The 12,090-nt window shown below is 45.7% G+C and overlaps 1 protein-coding gene across 1 annotated transcript in view; it reads left to right on the forward strand.

Moving 5' to 3' along the window:
- Window positions 1–7,119: 7,119 nt before the first annotated feature.
- The window catches only part of NDUFA9 (NADH:ubiquinone oxidoreductase subunit A9), a 306,980-nt gene continuing 302,009 nt past the window's right edge, over window positions 7,120–12,090 (forward strand). The window contains exon 1 of the mRNA XM_050750161.1: window positions 7,120–7,123. The gene's annotated coding sequence lies outside the window, so the exon portion shown is untranslated. The remainder of the gene's footprint in view (window positions 7,124–12,090) is intronic.

Raw genomic sequence — 12,090 nt, forward strand, 5'->3', positions numbered from 1 at the left:
CACCCCCCTCAATTTCAAGCCAACGCTCCAAAAAAATGAATGACGCGTGGGCAAAAGTTATCTGCCGCTCTGGGCTGTCTGTTGACCTGTCCCACGTCCATCAGGAAATGCGAAGGCAGCCAGCGGTTCCCAAAAAAAATCCAGCTTCAGTCAAGCAGTCAACCGACTCCCAGGCAATTAATCTCCCGTCGAGTTTACTTATTTTGGTTTTCTTTAAATTCCAATCAGCAAGTATGTATCCAGTGCTTAATCTATGAGCAGGATTCGGTGGCTAGCTTGTAGGATATAGAGATACATGACACCGTCAGGCAGATGGCATCCTCTGAGAACCCCCAATTCGTGAAAGATGGGAGCTGGGAGCAGGGGCACAAAAACCAAAGTTGCCATTTTGGGAAGATTTTGAAATGGAAGAAAAAGAAGCAAGGTCTTGAGGTCACTGAACATGCCAAGGTTCGATTTCTCAGCGTCCTTAGTTTGGACTTCGCTGAACATGCCAAGGTTCAATTTCTCAGTTTCCCTAGTTTGGACTATCGAGGACAACTAAATGAATAGTCTCTCCAGGAGTAAGGAGACCCGTTCAGAGACCTCATGGGGATTGGAAAGGCTGCTGGCTGAGCACCGGGAATCCGAGCCTCAGGACAGGGTGTCCCCACATTTAGTGTCTGTACATGAGTGCTCAGCTTGGTGCTGGATGCCTGCCTGCAGATGCTGTTCACAGTGCGCCCTCTGGGAAGCTACACCTCATGTTGGGGGGAATAGTCCTGGCACGCACAGTCTAAAGGGGAGCAAGCTACTGCAACATACACCCGAAAAAATACCCAGGGAGACTGCTCCTCTTCCAATTTCCCATGTACTGAGTACATGCCATGTACAGGCATCAAGCTAGACATCACGTACAAGTTGACATAGGAGACAGCAAGATGTGATTCCTATCTCGAGGAGCTCAAATCTAATGCAGGAGGCAGATAAAAATAAGTAACCGTAATACAAAATGAGTGCAAGCATATACAGGTATAGACAGAAAGAAATGGCATCTGTTGCCCTACATTTGTGCAGTTTTTTTTTATAGTTTACAAAGCATTTTCACATCTATTAGCTCATTTGAACCTCACTGCCACTCTGTGAGAGGGGCACACCATGCATTATCAAGATTTTAATACTTTACATGAAGAAATGGAGAGCTCAGTTTTTCCATGTCAAAGGCACAAAGCAAATAAATGGTAGAGCCAGGACAGGATTTTCTCCTTCCCCAGGCTGCTTCTCCAACGAATCACAGCAACAACTAACACTCATGGAGAGCTTACTGTTCCACTTACTGCTCTAAGCACTTTACTTGTGGTCACCCATTTCATCCTCAGAATAACTCTTTGAGGAGATGCTCTTATTTTCTTTATATAGATCAGGAAACCGACGCACACGGTTTAAGTAACTTGCCTAGAGATAGAAAGGTAACATGTGGAAGAGGTTGGATTTGAATCCAGGTCTGGACCCAAGACCTCTTAAGCACTTTTCAAGATGTCCAAACCCACACAACATGCTAGAGCTAAAGCCATGAGAGCCAGGAGCTTGGTAAGAAAGTGCAGGTGGCAAAGCAGTCCTCTGTCATTCTCTAGAAACCCAGGCTTTTACCCAGGATGAATCTCTAGGTCACATGGTGCTTGTCTCCCCAGGGTTGAATGGAGGAAGTATGACATGACATGTTTATGTGTAAAACAGTCTTCTTTGCTAATGGCCACAGAATGGATTATAAATATCCTGCCACGTTTTAGCTAATTGAAGAAATAGCTAGCTTTCTTTGAGAATTGAGATGCCAATCGCTTAGGAACATTTGCCCTGCATTTCTTCTTCTGGCTGTGAAAGGTAAAGCGATAGGAAGTAACTCTAAAGCAATCAGCAGCAATTGAGAACCTTCTCCGTGTACGAGATGAAAGGGAGGGCGAAGGTCTACAAAGCAGGACTAACTTCTCCAGGGGCTTGCAGTGTAACCAAGCGGGGAACATCTTTGTTCAATACAAGGCACTGTGTGGGAGGAGCTTCATTACTAGGACCAAATTAGTGAAGATGTGGTACTATATTTATAAACCATTCTGTGGCCATTACTAAAGAAGCCTACTTTATACATACACATTTAATGTCATTCATCTTCTAAACAACCCTGGGGAGACAAGCACTATGTACCCTAGAGATTCACCCCGGGTAAAGGCCTGGGTTTACGAGAGAGTAACAGAGGAGTGCTTTGCTGCCTGCACTTTCTTACCAAGCTCCTTCACAAAGAAAGAAAGGTTGACCAGGCGTGGTGGCTCACGCCTGTAATCCCAGCACTTTGGGAGGCCGAGGTGGGCAGATCGCTTGAGGTCAGGAGTTCGAGACCAGCCTGGCCAACGTGGTGAAGCCCTGTCTAAAACCTGTTTAGTAGAAACCCTGTCTCTACTAAAAATACAAAAAATTAGCTGGGTGTATTGGTGCACGCCTGTAATCTCAGCTACCTGGGAGGCTGAGGCAGGAGAATCACTTGAACTGGGAGGTGAAGATTGCAGTGAGTAGAGATTGCACCACTGCACTCCAGCCTGGATGACAGGGCGAGGCTGTGTCTCACACACACACACACACACACACACACACACACGTCATGGTGGGTGGATGCTGTGGTCAAGGAGGGCTTTGAGGGAATGAGAGAAATGAGGGAGCTTTGTAGGATACACAGGGAAAGGATTTCCCCAGTACCTGCCAAGCATGATGGAGAGGGAGCGCAGGTGTCTTGGGATAAGTCCACAGCCGTTGGGTCATTCCCTTAGATCCTGGAGGGACTGAGGAAGGGGCTCCTCCGTGGCCACTTCGGCTTGTCTTATGAGGAAAGAGAGCCATGTGCCAGCTTTACCCACATCCAAAGGCTGTCTTCCAAGAAGAAGCCCTGTGTGCTTAGCATGTGGCTCTAATGGCAGAGTCCAGTCCGGAGGAGTAGATTTATTTTTAAAGAGGATGGGAGGAGACGCAGCATTTCCCACTTGGAGAGAGTAAAGGAAGGCACAAGAATCTCAGACTAACTCTGCCCATTTGAGATGGGGAAACATTGAGAGTGGAATTGAGGATTTGCTCATTGGAACACGGAGACGGCAGAACGTCCAGCTCCTGGCTGAACTCCCTACCAGTGGCTTCCAAATCTGGTTGCTCACTGGAATTACCTGTGGAGCTTTAAAGCCATAATTGCCCCAGGACTAATCTTAGACCTACTGAATCTGCAGGAGCAAAAGCCAGTTATCTGTACTTTATTCAAAGCCACCAGGGAGATTCTTATTCTCCACACCAGACGGGGCTGATACTAAAGTACTTACCAATAAACAGGCTTTGAGCGCCAACCACACATCAAGCACTGGAAACAGGACACAGAGACCAAGGCCCTCTTCAGGGGCTGGCTCAACTTCCCATTCCCTTCTAGGATGTCCAGCCTAACTGCAGGTCAAGATGTCAATGAGCCTTTCTAGGGAATTTAGTACTGAACGCTAAATCACTACCCTGTGCTGACAAGTATCCTGTCCTTGAGCCCAGTGCATGGTCTCCTCTGAAGCTCTAGTGGGTAAGAGAAGGGAGAGGCCAGGAGATGTCGGTTCCTGTCCGTTGCACCTAGAGGGCACTCCTCCGTCACAGTTCAGGTCCAAGGGTCTGGGAACCAGTGTGACCTTAGGAGCCCAAAGAGAAACACAGATACCAGCTGTGAGCAGGAAGCCCGGGGAGGAGGCCCTGGGTTTGTACTGCTTGGATGTCACTGTCCTTGGTTCCCAGGTAGCTACCTGAACGCAGCAGATAGGCTGGTCCCATGGTAGGCAGAGGAACCTGTTGTCTCCAGCCTGGCCTGGAAGCCCTTCTCTGGCATCAAGAGGATTTGCCCCGGGAGCTGTGTGGAAGCATCAAGTCTAGTCCCTGCATTTACACTCATAGAATCAAGGCTCTTAGTGTAGATAAGGGCCTGTAAGAATCTGTAAGAATCTGTATTCCGGCCAGGCGCAGTGGCTCACGCCTGTAATCCCAGCACTTTGGGAGGCCGAGGCGGGCGGATCACCTGAGGTCAGGAGTTTGAGATCAGCCTGACCAACATGGTGAAACCCTGTCTCTACTAAAAATACAAAATTAGCTGGGTGTGGTGGCACATGCCTGTAATCCCAGCTACTGAGGAGGCTGAGGCAGGAGAATCGCTTGAACGTGGGAGGCGGAGGTTGCGGTGAGCCCAGATTGCGCCATTGCACTCCAGCCTGGGGCAACAAGAATAAATCTCTGCCTCACCAAAAAAAAAGAATCTGTATTCCGGCCGGGAATGGTGGTTCACGCCTGTAATCCCAACACTTTGAGACACTGAGGCGGGTGCATTGCTCGAGCCCAGGAGTTTGAGACCAGCCTGGGCAACATGATGAAACCCTGTCTCTGCAAAAATTAGTGAGCATGGGTGCATGCCTGTAGTCCAAGCTGCTCGGGAGGCTGAGGCAGGAGAATGACTCGAACCTGGGAGGCAGAGGTTGCAGTAAGCTGAGATTGCACCACTGCACTCCATCCTGGGTGACAGAATAAGACCCTGTCAAAAAAAAAAAAAAAAAAAAAGGAAAGGAAAAGAAAAGAAAAAATCTGTATTCCTGCAAGTTCATTACTTTCCTTCATCTCCTGACTTCTTTTTATCAGCATCTGCGCTGAGAAGGTCCTGAAGAAGATTATCTCACCCAGATCATATTCACTCAATGTAAAGACTTGGCAATAATTTTCAAACAATAACATCAACTTCATTGTCCTTATCTATGATGAAAAAATGTCAGAGGAATCAAGGAAAACAAAAAGCTGGGAGATAGGAGAGAAGGTGGTCTCACGGTCGCGCGCAGATTTCTTTTCTTTTTGAGACCCTGGAAGGACCTGGCAGGCCTCTGCTCCCTGTCCCTTCACTCCTCCTGAGTCTGTCTCCACCATCTCAGTAACGGTGTCCCTGCTCTCTTGCTTTCTCAGAGTATTACACGTCATCCAGACCTCCAATGTTCAGGGCGATGGATATCTAAGCCATCCAGAACAAAAAAAAATTTTTTTTGGCTTCTTGAAGTTCTCTGGAGAGGTGCCATTCTTATGTCTCATCTGAAAATGCCATCCCAGCGTCATCTTGACAGTGAAAACGTGCTTCCCTATAGCCAATCTGATTCTCTCCTGCTTTAATGCATCCACTCGGCCAACACATAACTTTTTATGGAAAGCCTGTTATATGGCTATTACCTTGTAGAAAATCTTTAGAGAAATCTGAGAATGAAAAGGTACAGTCCTGATCTTCAGGGAATTTGCAATTTACTAGGCAGAATATTCTTTGCATTTGTCCAGCACTTCACAGCCCATAAAGTACACTCACTTCTATTGTCTCTTCTGAGGCTCAAAACAGTCCTATGGGCAGGTCTGGGGGATGTCAGGGATGACTTTTCCACGAGGATCCCGGCTCCTGGTACACACATTCCATATCCTAGGAATTGAAAGAAAAGAGAGAAAAAAATCTATTATTTTTAAAAATCTGTTTTTATTAGAAAGTAGATCAATGCAGAAATGAATAAATAGAAAGTGAACATCCAGTATAGTTTGTACCCTCTAGAGGTAAAATGTTATCGAAGACAAATTATAGGTTTAGGGCACATATATAAAATGCACATTATATTTAATATAATAAATACATTAATATATTGCTAATAATACAAGTTAATAAAATATATAATATATTAATAAATATTTAATAAAATATGCATATATTTATATTTATGTCTTGCTAAATATCTGTATGTTTAACATTATATATTAATACTAAACTGCATATTATATATATTTAAGTATATATATACTTAAATATGCACTTTTATTTTAAAATTAAAAACATTTTTTGCATCTAGTAGCCAGAAAAATATGCACTTTTAAAAGACAAAATTGAGGGCATACCGTATATAATATAAACCCACTTTGTCCATTGAAGTCTATTTTGACCACCTTTCCAGGTCAGTATGCCTATCTTTACCTCATTCTTTTAAATTACTCCATTCCATTGTATTTGAGAGTGGTCAGCTCTTCTGAAAGCTTCATTTCCTTCCAAGCTCTGCCCCAGAGGCTTCTGTGGTTGTTCCCCAGGCCACAGGGCTTTATATTTACATGTACGTGTATATACATATACACACCCATTATATACATGCGCATGCATACATATATACAGACACATACATGTACATACAATAATGGCCCTGCATGGGATGGCACTGGTGGCTGGGGTTACCACAGTTCTCTGCCACATCAAGAACTTACCCCCTTTTAGTCTAGAACAAATACCTCCCATAGAATCAATCTCCAGTTCCCTTCTTTCCCTCCAAATGACATGTTCCAATTTCTCTTCCCCGAGACAAAATTTCCAGCTTATTTTTGTCATGGCAGCCTTTCTAAAATAAAGGCCCACGGGAGGGTTTGTCTTCAGGGCAGCCCTTCTCCAGAGGGCAAGGGAGCCTGGAACTCCAGCAGTGGGGGGGACATCAAGGCCTGGAAAGGGGTTCGAATCCACAGAAAATGTGGAGGTGCTTCTCCACGGTTCAGCTGGGGATAGTCTTTACTTCCGCCACTATGGCCAATAAATCTCCACACTTTCAGTGATCTTGTAAAGAGCACACTTGTTAATTTATAAATATTGCCACTGCGAGCTGGTAATGACTGCTGATGACAAGGTGACAAGGATGGGCGTAGAAGTGCAGTTTACCGAAGCCTTTGGAAAATAAGCTTCGATTTTCAAACGTGTAATATAAAATTTTGTGTTATATGAGGCCATGCATTAGGCCATTATCCTAAGCAAACTAATGCAGAAACAGAAAACCAAAGGCCACATGTTCTCACTCATAAGTGGGAGCTAAACACTGGGGATGCATGGACATAACGATGGGAACAATAGACACTGGGGACTACTAGTGGGGGAGGGTAGGAGAGAGGAAAGGCCTGAAAACTACCTATTGAGTACTATGCTCACTACTTGGGTGATGGGTTCAATCATTCCTCAGACCTCAGCATCACATAATATGACCTTGTAGCAAACCTGCACACGAACCCCCGATTCTAAAATAAAACTTGAAAAAAAATGCTGGGGGGAATGGCTGGAAACCAGCAGAAACAGAAAAACCAAAGGGCTAATCAACGGCAGGTGCAGACGAGAGAAGCCAGCCAGGAGCTAATTACATCAGCCAATGACATAATTACAGGCAAGAGCATCACTGGCAAGTGCCCCGCACAGTAAGTATGGCCCTGTAAGATGTTAGGGGCTGCAGCTGAATACGGCTGATATGCTATACGCTGTCATTCATGGGTCGTTAGTTGTCACTTGGTCCACTGCCTGAGACAGCTGCACAATAGGAGAACTGAGCACAGGGAGGGCACACAAAGTCAAGGACTGGGGCACAGGGATGTTTGGAGCAGTGGCACGCTTCTGTACGATGCTGTGGGTACATGGCACTATGCATTTGTCAAAACCCGTGGAACTGTACGACACAAAGAGTAGACCCTGATGCAAATGGCGGACTTTAGTTAATAACAATGCTTCGTAGTGTTTCATCAGTGACAACAAAGGCACCACACTGATGCAAGATGTGAATAGGGGAAATTGTGTGCAGAGTAGGGAGAAGGAATATGTGGGACCTCACGCCTTCTGCTTGACTTTTCTGTAACCTGTAACTGCTCTGAAAAATAAAGTCTATCCAAAAAATGAGAGCAAAATTCAGCAAAATGGCGAGCAAAATGAACAAAATGGTGTTTGCTCAGTAGGTGTCCAACATTTCATCACTGCCTGGAGTTATTCATTCCAGGATCAGATCAGGGAGATGTGCCACAGCAGCATATATTTCACTGCGCACAGTTACCTTTCGGTCCTTTAAAACAAGACAAAAGAACATTTCTCGCCCATCCCTCTCACGTGGGTTAGCTTCGCCACATGGTCCACCCGCCTCGGCCTCCCAAAATGCTGGGTTTACAGGTGTGTGCCACCGCCCCCTTTTAATGAATGAATTTTATTTAATTGAAAGTAATGGAAAAATTAAAAATAATTAATTAAAAGTAATGGCAAAAACAGTTTTTTGTTTTTGTTTTTTTTTAGATGTGTCTATGCAGCCTTAGGCAAGTGACTCCTTTCTTGCACTTGCTCTCCCATCTTTGAATTGGGGAGGGGGACATGTGGATGAAGTCATCGGTGAAGCTCCTCTCAGCTGCTGCTGTCTGGAGGTAAGATGCTGTCTCGTCGTCCAGCTTCCCCAAACTGTTTGCTTTATCTCCAGCTACAGTTGATCATCTACACAGGAGTTACCCACCTGGTCCATGGCGACTGGGAGTGGTTACATTCCCTGCTGGTGGATTTGTTTCTCTCTCTCTGCTTTGCTTAAAATGTCCACACTGGGTTAGGTATAAACTTAAGGAAGGCATAGTCCTTTAATCTAATACATATTATTAGATTATATATTTTTATAATGTAACGTTACAGGTACCTATGACAGCGCAACAGATTTCCTCAATAGCAAATCTAAATATATACATGGAACCTTCACCCTGCTTCCCAAAAGGAAATACAAATGGCTTCTGTAATATTATGAAATCCATGGTCTTGCTCTCTCAACTTTGGTGCCCATAACCTGAAGCTCATTTTGCCAGGAGAAAAACAGGCTAAAGCACCTCAGGTGCCCTCAGCTGGGGAGTCCTAGAAAACTGAAGGTCGTAGCAGAACTGGAGAGCAAAGGCCGTTGAAGTCCAGGCCATTGATCAGTAGCTGCAGCCTCAACTCCCTTTTCCTTCCCTCTCAACCCCTCACCCCCTCACCCCCTCCTCTTTTCCGCCAACACACTCTTTTTCCTGGAAACCTTCTCCTGGCCTCCACTGCTACAGCTTGTGGGAGATAAGACATGTGTCCCACGGGTGGGGGAGGCCAAGCCTGTGTGAGTGATTTTACAAAAGGTTCACTTTGGGTGATAAGAACAGGGTTATGACTGTTCTGCTTAGAGCTCAGCCAGGGAAGAGGGGGACAGTTTTGAAGGAAGGTTTCTCAGTGGAAGATTTGTTCATTTGTTTCCTCCCTCCCGAAGCCCTACAAATATTCTTACTTGCAGGAGTCTCCTTAACTCTCTTTTCTTTCTCTCCATCACTCTTCACCCTCCAAGAAAAATGTATTTTCACTTTATATTAGAATGGTGCTTTTTAACTTTTCGAAATATGTTTATAATGGTTGTCTCATAGAAATACTGTACTTGGACAGGCACTTCTCCCAAGCTGTTATTCCTACAAGTCATTGTGAAGCCAAGGCTCCCTTTGGCTGGCCGGACTAGGGCATTTATGATACTTACTGGAGGAACCAAGAGTCCCAGCCTCAATGTCCCCACCCAGGGCCCCTCCAGGTCTCCTCTTTGGGCCTTTTTGAATCAGAACCCCACCCGTTTTCTGAACTTGGGAGACTTGTATCTCCTCCCTCCGTTTCTTCTCCTTCCTTTCCGACCAATGCCCCCAAACCGGAGTGACCCAGGAGTCTCTTCTGCCCACCCTCCTCTTTGTATGAGCCAAGAAAACAGAATCTAAGAGTTGGACATTGGGAACCCTGGGGATCATCATCCTCGCCTGTTTTTATTAGGTCGGTGCAAAAGCAATTTCGGTTTTTGCCGTTACTTTTAATTAATTATTCTTAATTTTTCCATTACTTTTAATTAAATAAAACTAATTAATTAAAAGGGTGCAGTGACTCACATCTGTAATCCCAGCACTTTGGGCGGCCGAGGCCAGTAGATCACTTGAGGTTAGGTGTTCGAGACCAACCTGGCCAACATGGCAAAACCCTGTCTCTACAAAAAATACAAAAATTAGCCAGGCATGTTGGCATGTGCCTGTAGCCCCAGGGACTCAGAAGGCTGAGGCACGAGAATTGCTTGAACCTGGGAGGAAGAGGTTGCAGCGAGCTGACATCAGGCCACTGCAATCCTGCCTGGGCGACAGAGCAACACTCTGTCTCAAAAATAAATAAATAAATAAATAAAGTAATGGCAAAAACTGCAACTTGTGTAGTGACCTAATACAAGAAGAAAACTGAGGTCTCCAGAGCGATTTGCCCAAGGTTACAAGGCCAAGTTGAGGGCAGAGCTTAGAATTAGAATCAGGTTTCTGACCCTGAGCACAGAGGCCCTTCCAACACCCCTCACTACGGTAATTCATTTGAACATACTCACCGGAAGGGAATCAGCCACCTGGGCTCTGAGGCTGCCTCAGGACTAGCAGGTGACTTGTCGTCTGCCCCACACATGCATCTCACCCCCGTCTGTGCCACCTGGAATATGCGTTCTGTGGAGATCATGGAAGCCACACTTTGGCACTGGAGGAGTCCTTTGCACACAGACCCCTCCTGACCTCCTTAGTCCTAGCACTGCCCAGGGAGCAGTGGAGCTTGACTTCCCATAACTTCATGGCCCTCATCTCAGGGGTATGAACTCCTTTTAGCGCCTACAGGGAAGGTTTCGGAATCATTTCTTGCACAATTGTTTTGTCTCCAGCCCTGATCTTTCCCATACGAACTCACATCATGGAGTGGCAAGAGTTGAGCCAGGAGTCTTGGAAGCCGTCTTCACCCTCCCCTCTGTGGGTCTCGTTTCTGGCCTTTGTTGAATACAGAGATTCAACTAGCAGAGGTGTTCCTTCAGGCAGATCCAGCTCCGAAACCTGTGTGCCTCAACCTTCCGTCACGGCTGCACTAACTATTGCCTCAGCATTATCATTTCCAGACCCAGAAATCAAGCTTCTAGAGTTAAAAATATATATATGGCCTTCTTTACAGATGTCTAAGAATTTGTGTCTTGGTTGAGGCATTCCTACAGTCTCTAGAGACCTCCACTATCCTCAAACTAATCTCACTTTTTCTGGGGGTAGGAGGGAATTACTATTATTTTTGATTCTAAGGTAGAGCTTCCTGAACTATATGCTCTGGACGCTGCCATGGGGGTAAGAGAGGCATACAGACAGTGACGCTCTGAGCCTGCAGTTGCTGGAATCTGGGCTGATGGATTGCCTCTGGAGTCAGGAGTGGCCTCTGTGCCCTAAAAATACTCTCTTTTTTTTTTTTTTTTTTTTTTTGAGATGGAGTCTCGCTGTGTCGCCCAGGCTGGAGTTCAGTGGCTGGATCTCGGCTCACTGCAAGCTCCGCCTCCCGGGTTCACGCCATTCTCCTGCCTCAGCCTCCCAAGTAGTGGGACTACAGGCGCCCGCCACCACTCCCAGCTAATTTTTTGTATTTTTAGTAGAGACGGGGTTTCACCGTGTTAGCCAGGATGGTCTCGATCTCCTGACCTCGTGATCCACCCACGTCGGCCTCCCAAAGTGCTGGGATTACAGGCGTGAGCCACCGTGCCTGGCCAAAACATTCTCATTTTCTATGTGGGCCATGATGTGAAAAGATTGGAAAGCTGTTGAACCAAGGTCCACACACTAGCTACAGGTATAATAACAACCACAATGACAAAGTGCTTTTGCAGACCCACTCTGGGCTACATGACGCAGGCTGGGGCAGTATCATAACATGACATGTTTAAGTGACAAGCCCAAGATGACCTGTAATTGAAGTCGGGACTAGATCCTATGCCCTAAGTCGCGTGTATTGACATCCCTTACATTTGCAAATAACTTTCCTAACTGTACACTTTTTACAGAGTGTTCTCACAGGCATTCTCTTATTCTATCTTCCCCAAACCCCATGAGATATGAAGAATCCTCATCTTTCATTTGAAGAAACTGAGGAACAATCTGTGACTTGCCTAAGAGTACACATTGAGTATGTGGCAGAACTGGGGGTCAAATCCAGGTTTTCTTACTTTGAGTTCAGATCTTTGTCAATGACACCACAGCCCTCTTCTATGAATGTCCCTGTTTTCAAGGACATATTTTCAGGACTGAAGCCACCAGGATGGGCACATGACGGGCTAAGGGCAGGGACTAGGGGAGGGAGGGGAACTTGGTACATGGAGAACAAGTTCTATTCAGGGCGAGATTTGATATTTCTTTTCTAGGTGGAGGACGAAGGAGCAATGGTTAGAGCCTTTGGTT

The sequence above is a fragment of the Macaca thibetana genome, chromosome 11, assembly GCF_024542745.1.
Source record: "Macaca thibetana thibetana isolate TM-01 chromosome 11, ASM2454274v1, whole genome shotgun sequence".
NCBI lineage: Eukaryota > Metazoa > Chordata > Mammalia > Primates > Cercopithecidae > Macaca > Macaca thibetana.